This window comes from Nyctibius grandis, chromosome 2 (assembly GCF_013368605.1).
Source record: "Nyctibius grandis isolate bNycGra1 chromosome 2, bNycGra1.pri, whole genome shotgun sequence".
In the NCBI taxonomy this organism is placed as follows: domain Eukaryota; kingdom Metazoa; phylum Chordata; class Aves; order Nyctibiiformes; family Nyctibiidae; genus Nyctibius; species Nyctibius grandis.
In genome coordinates this window covers 82,457,623-82,474,676 of record NC_090659.1, presented here as the reverse complement: position 1 = coordinate 82,474,676, position 17,054 = coordinate 82,457,623, and positions in this window count along the sequence as shown.

The window sequence follows — 17,054 nt, the reverse complement described above, 5'->3', positions numbered from 1 at the left end:
TGCTCTTATGCTTTACTGAATTACTGTACTCTGATTTGGTAAACCCACATTATGTATTTCTCAGTGTGGTTCTCAGGTAATCAACCTAACTGAAATGTTCTGATAGGTTCAGCATACATCAGAGAAATGCACTGTATTAGGAGAACATTCAAAGAGCACTGAGTTAAAGATGGAATTGTTCCTTTTCTACAGTTAAGGCTAACACATTCCCATAAGAATTGATCAAAAGCTCTACTAAATATGCCTTTTCAGGAAAAAGCTATTACAAATTATTAAGTTATTGCAGTCATTAAAGACAGTAGTTAACATGCAACATCCTTCTCTTATATAAGCAGCAGGGATATGAAAGAAAATATATACCTATATATATGTATTTCCAGAGTGTATTTTTTTTCAGTGTGGTATGTGAATAATATAAGGATGATGGAGTAATTATAATATCTCGGGAATTACATTGAATATGAGGTGCTCCTTGGAGACTTAAAATTCCAAGAAAAAGTAAAAATATAGTATCTTTTCTGTGTTTTTTTTTTTTCACTGTTCGAGGAAAGAATTTATACCACACTTACCATGTTTACTACCAGGAAGTTCTGAAAGATGAGAAACAATAAGATGAAGTGCTGACTTCTGAAAGGAATACATAGCCACATCTTCATGTAATATCTGCATCTTTCTTATCTCAATAGGGCACAACACGGGTAACACCTACATTACAAGAAATGTTCCTGTTGTTCCTCTGCCTCCCGCCCTCCCTCCCCCTGGGGCTGTTGCATGACCACATAGTACAAAGAGAGGGAGACAGGGAATTAACATGAAGTATAGGAGTTGTTGTCTATATGGACAAGGATGAAATAAACTTGGAGACCTGTCTTCTAGCACACTAGCTTCAACAGTAAAGAATTGCCTTCTGGAGTACAACTGAGGTAAATATTAGCCTGAAGAGAAGATGTAATAGATAAAACCACTTCAAATGAATTGATGAAAAAAAAGATGAAAAAGTTCTGAGATTGATTATTAAAACAATGACACTGTTTACTCAACACACTGTGTTTTATTTCTCCTTCACATAGATTTGTTTTTACGGATGATATCCACTCATGTATGGATACAGATATTATAACATATATACATGTACATATATCAATATTTGCTAAGTTCAGGGGAAGAATTTTGATTTTTTTTTCTCCTTCGAGCCCTTGTAATGGAACTTTATTTTGACAATGAAACAACCTTTTGGGTCTCAGTCTCCTAGATGAACATGGAACAATTTAACAATATTTTTGAGATAAGAACATAAGCAGAGTACATATATTACATCAGCCTAATACAGACTGACAAGTTTCATAAGATATTTATCTATCTATCTATTAAGTTCCTATATTTTCAAGGAACAGACTTTGTGACTGTGTTATAGGCATTGTTCTATAATTTCTTGACCAACTAACTTACTAGACTGCTTTTTTCCCTCATGACTGCATAACTGTGCAGTTAACAGGAGCACAATGGGCATGGGGAAGAGCTGACACTGTACCCCAAAAGTAGTTTCTATTCCAAAAATTAGCAGATGAGGTGTATTTAGTTAGATAAATAAAAACCTCTCAACATTTGTATCATTTACCATACCAGCAGTAAGCTGATATGAAGAAAACAAAGTATCTTTTCTGAGAGGTCCTGTTCCTGCAATTAAAAGTTAATTTTCACTTCTTTGATAATGGAAAAATCCTGCCATCTTTTCTCAGACCCCATTCTCCCAACCATGATCAGACTGCACAAAGTAAGCAGTCACCGACAGTAAATCAGAAATAGTATTTTGAGTTTCCTGTTGTAGCAGTGAAAATTTAGGTTGTCATCAAAAGCAACAAGAATCTATACAGGGGTCAGTACTGGGCCCGGTCCTGTTCAACTTATTCATCAATGACCTGGATGAAGGAACAGAGTGTACACTCAGCAAATTTGCTGATGACACAAAACTGGGAGGGGTGACCAATATACCAGAAGACTGCCATTAAGCGAGACCTGGACAGGCTGGAGAGCTGAGTGGAGAGGAACCTCATGAAGTTCAACAAAGACAAGTGTAGAGTCCTGCACCTTGGGAGGAATAACCCCATGCACCGATACAGGTTGGGGGCTGATCTACTGAAGGGTAGCTCTCCAGAGAAGGACCTGGGAGTTCTGGTGGACAAGAAGTTCACCATGAGCCAGCAGTGTGCCCTTGTGGCCAGGAAGGCGAATGGTATCCTGGGGTGCATTAGGAAGAGTGTGGCCAACAGGTCGAGGGAGTTATCCTCCCCCTCTACACTGCCCTAGTTTATTAGTGAAGTGACTGTTTATGTTCATATTAAGCTACAGTAAAAACAAACGGTAGCTTTAAGTCAAGATCTTCTGAGAACATTTTATAACCCCATCTACAAAGTGCACTAGTGTTTTTATCTAGCTGTAATAATGCACTGCTTCTTTTATCTTTTATCCCATTAAATACCCAGATGAAGTGGTATTAATATTATGAAATTAAAGTATACGTAAAAGCAGAATACTGCAGTGAAATGTTTATGAATGTGTTGGCAAGGTATGAATGTCTTAAAATAGTCTACATGAACAGGATATAAAGTTTAGTTGTCTATATTACAACCTACATCCCCAGAGCATCCCCAGCAAGACACTTGCATACACCAAGCCATCTAGAGAAAAAAGTAATTCTGAAGGATAGGCTGTGATTTCATTTTTATATTGTGTACAAAGCTGACTTAAGGTGCACTTAAATATATTTGTTATACATTCAGTATATAGAAGTGGTTTTACTGAGGTCTTTTTAGAAAAAAAGACACCAAAAAATTCCATTAAAGAACTTGCCTGAAAATGGGAAATTTAACAAGGGGGTTACAAGGTGACACAAGGACTGTGATTTGGTGTACTTACCAAGCATTTAAGTAGTGAAATTCTGTGAGGTTAAAAATAGATTAGAAACCCTTTAAAAGTTCTGGTGTTTTGACAGTTCTTTAAAAGGATTTTGAAGGTTAAATCAAGAAGCTTTTTTTCTTTCCCAGCATAATTTCAAATAAACAGCTTAAAGGCAGCCCGTTATTGCTATCTTTTTGACAGTCTGTTTGTTATACACAGTATAAGAATTCAGTAATAACATCTATGAAGCTAGGTGGTTACAAATGTTGTAAAGTTTTAGAATCCTTCACCAAAACTGAAACACTAATAAAGGAGATAGGAAAAGTTATTTTAAAGTGTTATCTTCTTATGGGTAAAATGACTAAGTAAATTGAATAGTTTCTCTGCTAGAATCTGTATTTTCTGCCAAGAATCTATGAAAAATATATTCTGAAAACACTACTTTTTACTCATGCCAAAAAATTTAAAGTTTACATATTAAATGTTACCAGCTTGTTGTATATTAAATTATTAACTTTATTTATATGAGACTTTTTTTTCCATATTAAGAATGTTGATTAAACAGTTTTAGTGTTAGTCTTAGGAAAGGCTGAAACACAAAAGTGTTGGTTAAATTAACTCATTTTTGAACGTCTTTGTCCCTCTCCTGGGAACTATGTAAAATTTAAAGATCTGTTGATTTGCCATAGCTGAAGAGGCTGTTAAACATCTACATTTTTTTTTCTGTATATACAGAACAGATTTTCATTACCTAACTCCCTTCTCTCATATCTTTCCATACTTTTTTGAAAACAAAGAAGCACTGAAATCTCTCACACCAAGCAAGTCTAAAGCAAACTTTAAAAAGAAATCTACTGTAGTGTCAGGGTAAGCATAGCAAAGGAAATTCAATACTTACACAACCTTTTCTGATATTGTATCTCACTTATTCGTGCTACTCAGGCATCAGGAGACTCAGGAAAACAATAATCTTCAACTGTGCCACCCTTAAGGTACTACACATCAGGTTATGATTTTGTAGGAGCTTTATTTGTCCTCAGTGGGCTTTGTTGTCTGGCTTATGAGCAGAGCAGGCTCATGTTTGGTAAAGAAGTTGGTACACCACAAGTAGATTTCTTCACTTTGGTTTCCCTGGATGGACCAAACTAATGGATCCCATAGCTCTGGGTCCTTCTCAGATAAAGTGAAGAGACGTAACTCTTTCCAAATGCAATGCTAAAGTGAGCTAGCACACTCACCACAAGCACAGATATTTGTAATATCCTCTTTATCCTTCTTTTACAGGTTCTTTGATGTGAGTTACACTATGGTTTTTTTTGCTTGGTTGTTTGTTTGGGGTTTTTTCCCACTAGGTATCAGAGCAGAGTTCATTGAGGTGGAAGGGACAATAACATTTCTCCAAAGTTGTTTCATATTCTGCAAATGTCTTAGCTGCAGTGTCTTCATGTTTTCAATGTTTCTGAAGTAACCAGAACAACCAAAAACTGAAATGAAAACATTATCTAGAAAATAAGGACATGCTTATACAGAGAATTTGACTTGCATAAGAAAAATGGAAGATGGTTATGCTATGGTGAGTGTCCGGTAGCTGCTGCGACTTTATTTTGTGGACTTTCTAGAGGACAGAAACCATCTCATCATTCTGAAGGAATTACTTTGTTTCAGAATGATGCTGTTACCAGTGTACAGAATGCAGCCTACAGAAATCCCACACTCCAGCTCCTCTTTCTTACCATTCCTGCTTTCTCCCAGACATCTTCAAAATCAATAAAATGAAGTAAAATGTCCAACCACCACTGAAAATGGTAATAAAAATAAATAAATAAATAAGCACAACAGAGGTTAACTAGAAATATGAACTGTGATAATATTTTCTCTTTAGAATGCAGACTGCATTCTCTTTTCTCTTAAGGATAGCAGAAAAAGACCTGCCCTGCCCAAACTGCTGCTATGCACAAGATACCAGTTAAGCCTCATGCCTTCCCTCCCAAGAACTAGGTATTGACAAATGCCTTTATGTTACCAAAGCACTGAATGTGCATGTAGTTAGCAGAAGCACAGGTAGCTCAATACCAAATTAATATGGTAATTTTGCACACCAAAGAATATCCCTTCCACAATTCTTCATTATTTATTGACTGCAAACTGAGTTCAGTGCACCCAAAAGCTATATGCACAGTTTCTATATATCCATAAGGAGTAAGATAAGCGGGAAGTTCTTGAAGTAACTGTACATTAACCACTAGATCCAGAAGGTTGAATAAGGTGCAAATACCCAGTCTTGCAAACTACTTTGTATTCATTAGACTATGATAAATGTCAAAGTGTTCACAAATAATCAACACACAGAAAGATCAAGTGCTTAAATGGGATTTTATCTAAAAGAGAACTATGGGATTAGATTATGTTGCTTTGCATAGAAAAAAGAATTAGCTGCAATTTGAGAAGCAAAATGTTAGCCAAGACCATGTGGTTTTGTTTGGTTGGTTTTTGGAGGGAGGGTGTTGGTGAATGTTAAGAAACATGCACAGAAAACTTCTTAGTTTCACACAGTTTTACTTCCTTCCCATGTGCTCAGCTGCAATTTTCTGTATGGTACATTAGACTGTCTACTACTGTTTAGTTTGTATATAGCACAGCTAAAACCAAACATAAACATTTGGTGTAGTAAGGCAAAAGCAGCTTGATTTGTCTTAATTGCTAGTGGCATCCATTTTAGAACTAGAAAGTGGTTATACATTGGTGATACTTTGGGAACAGGCAATTTTCATAAAGTTTGTTCCAAACATTTGTAGCCTGGAAAAGACCTTTTTGTTTTGACCACTAATGCAATGGACACACATAAAACTGTTATTGAAATAGCATAGAGGGAAGACACATGGAAGGTTTTTAGCGTAGTATTATGTAGAAAAACAGCCCTGCTGGACCTGGTACTACTAGTTTTCTACTCCTGTCCATTCCACATTGTTACTTGATAACTATAGTCTATATTCTGCTCCCTTGACCTATAATTTTTGCATATAGAGAATCTGTGGGACCTCTTTATTTCTTCTTGTCATAGTTTAAGACCAAATGACATTGTGGAAGCTAAATGGACTTGGATAACAGAGCACTTTAATCACAGATACATGTAATTTTACAAATGATATTACTTGTGCTGTGGGGGAGATTGTGCAGTGAGGGAAAGAAGTCAGGTGATTTAGTGCAATGTTTTCTTACATGTTCTTCCTGTCCTGAAGAAGAGATGGCACAGTCCTGGAGAGAGGTTGGACAGGTCACTGTAACAGTACCAGCCGTACTGTGCATAGTCATGGAGCAGGACTATGGGGTCCACTGGGTTTTTTCAGTTCCCTAACTTGGAGGTTACAGAGATGATCCTGGATCCTGGTGCAGGATTGTGGGGTTTCACTCCACAGAGTCTATTCCAGAAATTCTTGGCTATCCCAATATTCTTAAGTGTCCTTATTTATAGGATAGCCTGTTCAAATGATGTCACCGCTTCCAGATTTGCTGTCCCCGTTTTTGGCACTCAGAATCTTCTTGTTCCAGACCTTTCTGACACTTTTGCACTTCTTGAATATCACCAGGTTGTTTGCATAGCTTGGCTATCTATTTTCTTTAGCACACTAAAACTATTCTGTCATTTGGGACAAGTGATTGATCATATTTCATCTTCTCCTACTACAACAAAAGTCGAGTTCATGGACTTATGTCAAGACCTGTGCTAACTAGGCCTAAGTCATGCTAACTGCTACAGTCCTCAATACTAGACTTCTACACTTAGAACACAGAAACAGTTTATTTTGCCCACATGAGAAATGTGCTGCTGAAAATGCTGAGAAAGTACACATGAGAGAACATTCAGGAGGTTCAACCCAGTCTTCAAGATCTCTTTTTTTTTGAAAATGTAATTATTTCCATAAGGAAGCTAAAGCTAGAAGTCCATTTCCATTTTATGGCTTCCAGCTAGGAACATAAGAGGCTTACCAATTTCGATCAAAGGCCCATCAAGCCCACGGTGTCCTGTCTCTAACAGAATTCAAAAGTGGGTGCCAATGAAAAAGAGTATAAGATGAGGACAAACACAGAAACGCTTCTTCCAAGTATACTCACAACTTCTAACAATTTTGAGTTCAAGGACTTCCTCATCTAGAAGGGAGTTTCTGGGTGTTCATGTAGATGCGTTTATTTCTGTTTCATGAACTTGTGTGGGCTGCCTTGAATCCATGTGAAATGGACATCTTCTGAATTATCTTTGTTATTAATACGTTGCTCTACTTGGCAATTCAGTCAAGATAGAGAGCTATTTCCCACCCTTAGTGGCTCTGGTAAATAAACAAATGTCCATACATAAAATCTGTGCTGACTCTACAATTGTGTGAGAAAACCTATGAAAAATATTTATGTTTTAACCATTTTGATCCAAGCCAGGAACTGAAATGCAGTCAGAATATTATATTTTAATGCAGCAGAATGAATAGAATAGTTGCATATGCTGTCATATTCATCCCATGCTTGGGAAATAAGTGTTTTCTCCATGCTACTACACTTCATTTTTTCTGATATTAAGGAAGTAATTAAAAGATGACGAAAAGCTTCCAACGTTCTTATTCACAGCCAGGTTTGGTTTTTAAAATATCTGTGACTTAAAATTGAGGCATGAGGCTACGCTTGACATACCATGAAGATGAACACAATGTACAGCTGATCTGCTTGGTGAGAAAACTTGTTCTTTTTTTATACGATATCAACTGTGATATGTTAGATACGTTGAAAAGTAGCATATTTGAAAGGCATGAAGCGAGCACATTGTGTGTGCAGTTACTCTGTGAAATGGTAGTTATGCCATTATCTCAGTCTCCTGCTGCACTGCTACATTAATTTCACTCATAGAGAATTTTAGCAAGAGTTCATCTGGAGGTCTGGCAATACTAGCATTAGTATTCTGCCAGGGCCTAGAGACCTTAACCACACTGAGGGTTACAAATGCAAATACAAAGCTTGGTGTCTGTCCTGGAGAACTGGTCAAAGTAAAGAAGACATGATAGGACTGATAAGCATTACCGTTAAGATGACTGTTCAGCAAAAAGTGATACAAAACTGTAAACCTTCTTACTTATGTAAAGAATCACCCATTCTCCTATTTTTCACGTGCTTTAGCAAAAGTTTTTTACTGAGCTTTTGTACATCTGAGACTATCAGTTCCTAATACAATGATGTAAAGTATTCATGAAGACATGGGAAAAAAGTAAGAGAACCGTGTTTTACTTACTTTCTATTTTAAAATAGACCAAGTTTAATGTAATCATTATTCTTTTTTTTATTTCCTCTCTTTTTTTTAATGTTTTGTTTTCTTACTGTGAATGGCTTTATGCCAGTTCAACAACAGCAACAAAAGTCAACACAAACAAGGAAAACCTCAGTCCACAAAATAAGTACACAGGTGTACATCTGAAAGAAGTGCCTGAACTATTAGACCATAAAAAATTGTTTGCATTTCCCTTTATCCTATAACCCAGTTGTTTCCAACAGGAAGGATAAAAACTGGTCCCTACTTATTTTCCCTTGAATTTTGTAGAATCTGATGGGTAGTATACATACACTGAGCAAAATCAAACAAACAGAAACAATTTATTGTCTCTGACAAAACAGCTCCAAACTCATATTTTCCACAAAATATTTTTTATCTACAGATAATTTAGAGTAGCAGGAAACCAATAATTTTCTTAACCCTTGCTAACGTACAGAAAATTATTTCCTTTGAGCAGAAAGTAACATGAAAATATGAACGATCATGAGACATATCAATTAGATTACTATGATTCAGGAGTTAAAAGGATGGGGAAACAGATGGAAGGAGAGAAGTTTTCTGGGCTCCATAACTGAAATACTTTGTTTCTCATGTTTAAGAGTTGTACAGATGAATTAGGTTAAAAATATATTCTCTCAAACATGCTTCTTTCGTGTGGCAAGGTGCAAAAAGAGTTTCCTGCTTTATGGGTTACTGGTCTAACCATAACATATGGTTAGGGGACATAATCCCATAAACACAAACAGCTCTGGCTACACATTTTAAAGGAGTTTAAAAGGGTCTGAAGCTCCTCAAAGCACGAGAATGATACACACTGATGTGCAGGAAATGGAGTGAGGAGTGGAGCTGGCTGAGTGACCTGATGGAGCTCAAAGGCAAAAGTGAAGTGTAAGGAAGGTGGTAGCAGGGACAGATCATCTGAGAGGAATACAGAAGCATTTCCCAGACATGCAAGGATGGAATTAGGAGGTCCAGAGTCTGACTGAAGTTTAAACTAGTGAGGAATATGAATGATAACAAAAATAACTTCTATTGACACCGCAGCAGCAAAAGAAAGACCAAGGAAAATGGAAGCCCTTTGCTGAATGGAGAAGATAAGTGAATGACAAGGGACACGGAAAAGGCTGCAGTGTTAAATGCACTCTTTCCCCCAGTCTTTGTTGACAAATTTTGTCCCGAGGCCTTCCACATGTTTATGCCCCATTAAGGAAAAAAGATACCACTCAAAAGCAGAGAAGGAATTAGTTATGGACTACCTAATGAACCGCAAATAAAAATGTCCATGAAACTGGACACAGTGTACCTAAAGCTGCTGAAGACCCTGTCTGGTGTCATCATGAAAACATTCTTTACTGTCTTTGAAAGGTTATGGAAATTGGGAGAAGTTCATTGACTTCAAGTTCCATTGACTGGGAAAGACAGATATTTATACCCATCTTCAAAAAAGGGAGGAAGGAGTACAAGGGGACTAATGTGCAGTCAGCCCCACCTCAGTCCTTTGGAAGATTATGAAGAAAGTCCTCATGGAAGTTATTTCTACGTATCTTATGGACAATTAGGTGATTAGGAACAGCCAGCATGGATGTTTACCAAGGCTGAATTGTGCCTGACTACCCCGATTGTTATTTAAGATGAAATGACTGGTTGTAAAATGAGGATAACAATGGATGTTGTTTACCTAAATTTTAGGAAGGTTTTTGGCTTGGTTTCCTACATCAGCCTTGTAGCTAAACTGGGGAGATATGCGCTGGATGAATGGACTGCAAACAGGGGGAAGAGCTGGCTGGACTGCCAAACTTAAAAGGTAGTGTTCAACACTTTGAAGTCTAGCAGGCAGCTAGTTATGAGGGGCTTTTCTCTCGGCTTAATACTTATATAGTTTAATATATTCAGTAATCTATGCAACAGGATAGAATATACTTTCATCGAATCCATGAATGATTTTCAGACTTGGCAGGACAGTTAAGATACTGGAGGCCAGATCTGCCATTTAGAGGTATCTCAATATACTAGAGGAATGGGCTGGCAGGAATCTCACAAAACTCAGCAAACTCAAATGCAAAGTCCCCTATGTAATCCCTAAAAACCTCATGCGGTAGAGCAGTCTGGGGACTAACTAGTTAAGGACCAACTTTACAAAAAGGGATATAGAGTTCCTGGTGGACAACAAATTGAACGTAAGTTGAACGTACATCCTTGCAGCAATTAAAACTAATCACATATTGGCTGCATTAATAAAAATATAATCAAGTCGAGGGAAGTAATTATTCCCTCTACTAGGCACCTGTGAAACTGCATTGAGAATAATGTGACTGGTTTAGGATCTCTCTCAGTGCAACTGAGATATTGGCAAATTGCAACAAGATCAAAGGAAGACTACTAGATATTTGGGGCCTATAACCCCTGACATAAAAAACGAGACTGGGGAGCTTGGATTTTTTTAGCCTAGATGAGTGGGAAAAAAAGCTAAGGAGAGATAGAGGAATCTAATTTCAGACTTCAGATTATTGAGAAGATGAGGTTGGACTTTTCTCAGATGTGCACAAAAACAGGACAAGCAGCAGTTATCACATATTGCACAAAGGGAAATTACAACTCAATATACGGAAAAAGTCTTCACAGTAAGAGTGGTTAAGCATTGGAACACATTTCCCAGGGAGACGATGGAATTTCTATTGAGATGTTCAAAACTTAACTGAATGAAAGGCCCTCAGCAATCTAAAGTTAGCACTGTTTTCAGCAGAAATTGGACTAAATGACCTTGTCAAAAAGTAGAATTGTCCTTATAAAAAAGATCAGATGACACAAAATTACAAAGAAATAGAGGGCACTATTTGCTGTTATCTAATCACAAAACACCACCAATTTTAAAAGATAAATCAAAAATCCTTTCTGTCAAACTTACAAAAGCATGTGCTAGTCCAGCCGACATTATGGTCACAGAATTTGAACACAAGGAGCTCATCTTTATGAGTATTTGTATACCTATCTCTTTTCTTTTCTTTTCTTTTCTTTTCTTTTCTTTTCTTTTCTTTTCTTTTCTTTTCTTTTCTTTTCTTTTCTTTTCTTTTCCCTTTCCTTTCCTTTCCCTTGACCCTGTGCTTAGCAACATCATCATTTTGAAAGCTGAGGGTAAGAATTTAATTTTGCTGTGCACCTAGATAAGCTTTAATCTAAATACCATATTTCCTCCATAGTGATCTCTACTTTTCTTAAATGAATTTACATGACTGAAGAAGTTATTGTTATTAACTTCCTTGCAAAGTTCAACTCATCATGCTTTTTTGTAATTCTTTCTTTATCCCTGACTGGACACAGCTGTCTTACCTGATCAGTACTCTTTCCATTCTTGGTACTGCTTGGTACATTACTGCTTACTCTTGATAACTTTTTAAAGTAGTTATCCATCTGCTTACATCTGGAACAGTTTTATAGAAGATGGTTTGTCCTTTTTCATGGCATGCAAATTGCAAATAGTCTTACTTTTTCTGACTTCCCATATTCCAAACTTCCAATACATTTGTGTCTTTGAGGTTTTCCAACCACACTACTTCACTTACTAGTCCTTTTAATATTCCATTTTAGAAACAAACCTCCACCAAAACAGACCATAACTGTGAATATCTTAAATGTTCTTTTTTATTAGCAGAGAAGTAACTTAGATATAATTTCCATTTGTTTTGACATGATAATGTCAAGTCTTACTGACATCATCTCATTCTGTCTTGATAGCATACCCATACCCTTGGCATCTTCACATGCTGATTAACAAAAGATTTGACATTGTAGTGTGCTCTGTGGTAGAATTGCATTAACAACTTCTAGAAAAAATTGTGGTGGCAGTAAGAAGCAAGAAAGCAAGTGGCAAAGAATCTTTGACACAAAAATATTGTTGCTGTTCCTTGATAATTGCAAGTGTAATTGAAATACTTCACCTGTCATTACTTGTACACTTGATCATACTTGAAATATGTCCACATTTGTTCTCCTTAACAAATTCAATTGATGTGATGTAAGTTTAAGGGACAGCAAAAATAGCCATTTTTTTTTCCCTTGATACTGTTATATGAGAAAAAAAAATGCCTTTCAACTGTCAGCGTCCCCAAATGATTTGAATGGAATGAGTGCTGTCCCATGGCAATGCGTCTCAGGAAGTACTCCAGTGTTTTTTCAGAGATTCATTGCTTTATTCTTAGTTTTGTGCCTCACTCAATATGTGAATTTAGGTCAGCCATTTCACTTGTGTTCCATTTATTCACCTGTAAATCGGTTATCCTAACACTTCATTGCTTCAGAGAGGTGTTCTGAAAATTATTGAATAAATGTTTACATTGGATTTTCAGAGCATCATATCAGAGTAACAATATCAGTATTAGATTGTTTTCTTGAAAGAAATCACATAAAACCATTTCAGGGCTAGATACTAAAAAAACATACTGTTTCCTTCAAATTCTTTTTCAGTGTACTTGTTGTTTACAAAACATTACAATTAAAGTTGATAAACTGATAAGAAGTTACTCATGACAGAATGCTGAACAAAGGTTATATGCCAAAAAACATGTTGTCCAATTCATGATTTCCTTCAAAATGTGAAAGACAATGCTATAAGACACTAGTTCTGGTGCTTGATAGGGAAATCAGTATTAAATTCTTGACTGCAGCTGTCATTGGGCTAAGAGACTAATTACAGGTTCCTGAAAATTACCTCCCTCCTCTCAAGTTATGGAAATATCTGGGCACCCCTACTTATGCCTAGGACATTATCTACAATTATACCCACTGATTTCAGTGAAGTTGGGTAATTTTAGAGAATGCCAGTCCAGGAGGCTTGTTTTATGGGACCATTATCTAGTTCCGAGTTTTCTTTTATGTGTACCTCAATCAAAGATCAGAGTTCCATTGTGCTGGGCACTGTGAAGACAAGTAATCAAAAAGCAAGCTCCTGCTCCAAATAGTTCCCAGTCTAGACACCAGTGAAAATTCACCAGGCAGATGAAGCAGCAAATGGAGTAAAGAGAGTAAGGTAATAATGACAGACATCTCAGCTCGCCTTTCCTGAATTGATTTCTGCATAGTCACACATGACCAAGAAGGGTGTCAGATATTTTCATGTGGAATATCTTGCACAGTGGTATTTAAGTTGTTCCCCTGGGAGCAGTAGAGGAATCCAGATATGAATACTGATAGAGGAAGAAATAACATATAGTTCTCCTCCTTTCACTGATGAGTTCTCTAATCAGTAGAATATGTTATTAGATGCTTTTTCATTTTCCCTCTTGCCTAACATTTTGTAGTTTGTTGTGTCTTCCTTATCTTTTTTTTTTTTTCACCCATTTTTTAAAGAAGAATATCTGGGGTTTTTTTAGAAGGTCCTCAGAAGTACCTTTTAGGAGAGTATTCAAAGTCTGGGACATAATATTTTCAAAAGCACCTTCCTGTAACCTCAAAATAACTGTTTTGGGCCAAAATATACTTAGCCTTTCAAAGTATAACATTCTAGGCAGTTCCTTCTTCAGAGTTCAAGTCCTTTTGCCAGATGTAACATATTCTCCTTCATGAAACCTATATGGATCGTAGATATTTAATTTAACAGAAAGATATTTGAATCACAAGATGTGACAGACAATATTGGTTTGCAAAAGAAAGACTGAAAGAATAAACTAATAATCCTCTTTTGAATGTGGATATAGTAACTGATCTGCAGTAACAACAATATGAAACTAAACTTGGCATTTAGTCGTTAGGGGGGAAAGAACTATACGCAATGAACAAGTGTTGGGTTTTGTTTTGTTTTTAATTAAAAGATAAAATAATATTTCTCACTGAAATTCCCATTCTCTGACAGATATATTAGATTTCAGGATGCTTGCTGCTGCATTGCCTGACTTAAAATGTAAAAAGAAAGTTAGTTATATTATGACCTACAATAACCTGTATGATCAACAGGTTGCTGGTTAACGTTAAAAAACAGAGATACAGTGTTATATTCTGTTTCCCTCTTCTTCTTTAGCACCTGTGTTACTTAGATTAACTGTGATCTGTGTAGGCTTCACAGATGGATGCCTTTCATGAAGACAGCAACTAAATGAAATGCTACAAAAAGAGGAACATGAGCATCCCTTTCATGTACAGCAAAGCTGATTTAGGATATATTTCTGCTTCCTAAGGCTACATGGATCAGTACAGCGAGGATTCACGCAGGATATGTTGTACCACATTCCACTTAAAGGAGTTTCAATCTGTAACAATAACAATCTCAAAGAAAGCCTTAAATACCAAGCTCCTGACTATAATCTATTTACCAAAAAAAAAAAAAAAAAGAAAAAAAAAAAAAAAAGAAAAAAGACTTTTCCCTGGAATTTCCGTACCTTGCATAGAACAACTGAAGATCTTAAAGCCTACTGGGAAGAAAACAGAATGACCCCAGTTGCAAGTAGTCCATAAGAAAAGGAGAATCCTTCAGTCCTAGAATAGAAGCAAGTCCATTTTACTCTGAATGGCCATGCCATCAATGATAAGAATAGGGAAAATTCCAAAGATTTTTAGTCTAGTTTCACCCACAATTTTTAGCTGAGATATTTTCAGCTGAACTTTTACATTTTTCTACTCTTACTATAGTGATATATATGGAAATGTGCATATTATGTATGTAGAAGGCTGCATTTTATATAAAAATATGTGGTAGGTTTATATTATAAACCTGTATACATTTTATAATTGTATGATATTTTAAGTTCATATATGTAGTCTCTATATAACCATATATCTGTAATATATATGAAGAATATTTGTAAAAATTTAAGGGTTCTGTACATACAACAATGTCTTAAGTTTGCATTTTGAATTATAAAAAAGGTTTTATTCACTATTTGAATCACAGAAAGTACAGTAAAAAAGCATAGCACAGGTTATCCAGGATTAAAGACTTCAGATGTAATTGGTGTAAATTAAAGTTCAGCCATGGCAATTTAGAAAATAAAGCATAGAATTTCATTGTAGAATTCACTGGCAATGGAAATCATCAAAGTAAAAAAAAAAAATATCATAGGTCAAGAAGTACTATATATTTTTATATGAAGTACTAATATCTACTGCTATTATAATAGAAATTCGGAAATATTTGTCGTATTTCAAAGCTTAAATTAGCATAAAACAGAATGAAACTTAGTATGAGATTAAAATTTTATCAGTAAACTTAAATTAGATCTAAACCGGCAAAAGAGAAGTTAAGATTACTCTTCTTACATCAGACAGAAGATACTAGATCCTTCTTTCTTTTCCTTGTAGGCCTCAAAATTCTCTGTGATGTTGTTAACCTTGAACTTATTGCATTTATGATCTTTGTACAGGGAGATTTAAAAGAGATTCAGAGGAGTGACATGAATTGTGCAGCCTCATAAAACTATGTTTACTGAACAAGCAGAAATATGTATACATCCCTGAATAAGTGCTGTCTAAACCAGTGAGTCATGTAAAATAGTACAGTCTCCTGTGCAATTATCTATGTGGTTCCAACAGCATTTATAATTACATTTGTACTAACACAACAAAAATGACACAGCTACATAGTTTTCAAGCCTGAATCAGCTCACATCCACCTCTTGGGGGGGTGTCTGCAATGTGCTTTCATTGTTCATTGCCATGCAGACCACGGCAAGATGTATTCACGTATCCTACAGAACAAAACTCTGAGGGTTTCCCAGGTCTCAAAGTACTATATTCTTCATTGGACCCCATTACTTCCAACAACAGCAAAATTTGTAGAATTTTATGTTTATATATTTGCTTATTTTTTTTAAGATTTATTCTCCTAGATTCTTTTGGAAATAAAAATAATGAAGTAGTACCATAGGAGCCTGATCTATTACAATTTTATCCCCTCAAAAAACCAGTCTCACAAATACTGATGAGATCTGTGTTCCACTACCATATTTCCAGATCAGAAAGTTTTAACTGAACAAAGGTAAGTGACCCTATGAACATGCGCTCAACAGCAACGACAAAAGAAAAGCAGTAGGGATTCTGCACAAATAATTACTATACAAACACCTCAAAAACATTTATACAGCTAAATAGCTTGCAAAGTCCAAAAATGGAGAAAACTATAAATGAGCTACATTCACATAACATTAATTGGTTCTTATGCAACATTACATCACAATCTAATGGATCTAAAGTATACTGCAGGGATAGATGTTATTCAGCTAGGCAGCTTCCAATTCAGTTCATACAAATCTGCTTTGTTGCAGATTTTTGTTAAATATTTTTTGCAAAATGTTCCTAATTTGCATATGAATACATTAATTAGTGTCCTGGTTTGGCCTAAACCAGGCCAATTTTCCTTTCAGTGATTTTTACTTTCAGCTAAGTCTCCTCTAAGTAACAGCACTTTCTGAAACTAACTGCATGTTTTGCAGACAGTGTCTGCTTCCAGGACTGATAACGCTCGAAGTTTGTAGTTATCGCTGAGGCACCGGTAGGGATGCTGTGCAGAAAGGCTCTTGCTGTACTTGTTCTTGAGAGAAACCAAGGTCACTGCTGAATTCCTCCCTGCTTACGAGTGAAGAGCCGAAGGGGGGTCACAGCTGCAGGGGGGAGCGGACAGGACAGGTGACCCAAAATTGACCAACGAGGGTATTCCATCCCATACACGTCATTCTCAGTATAAAGGGGGGGATCACGAGGGTCTCGCTCTCTTTCTGCTATGGCCGGTGTTCAAGGAGGACTCCGTCTGTTTTCCTGCTGCCCCCGATCCCGATCCGTGCATTCCTGAATCCAGCTCTCAACCGTCGCTAGGCCCAGCCTGGGCCTTCCCGGAGCCTGCCCTGCAGTGCCGGTGGTGACG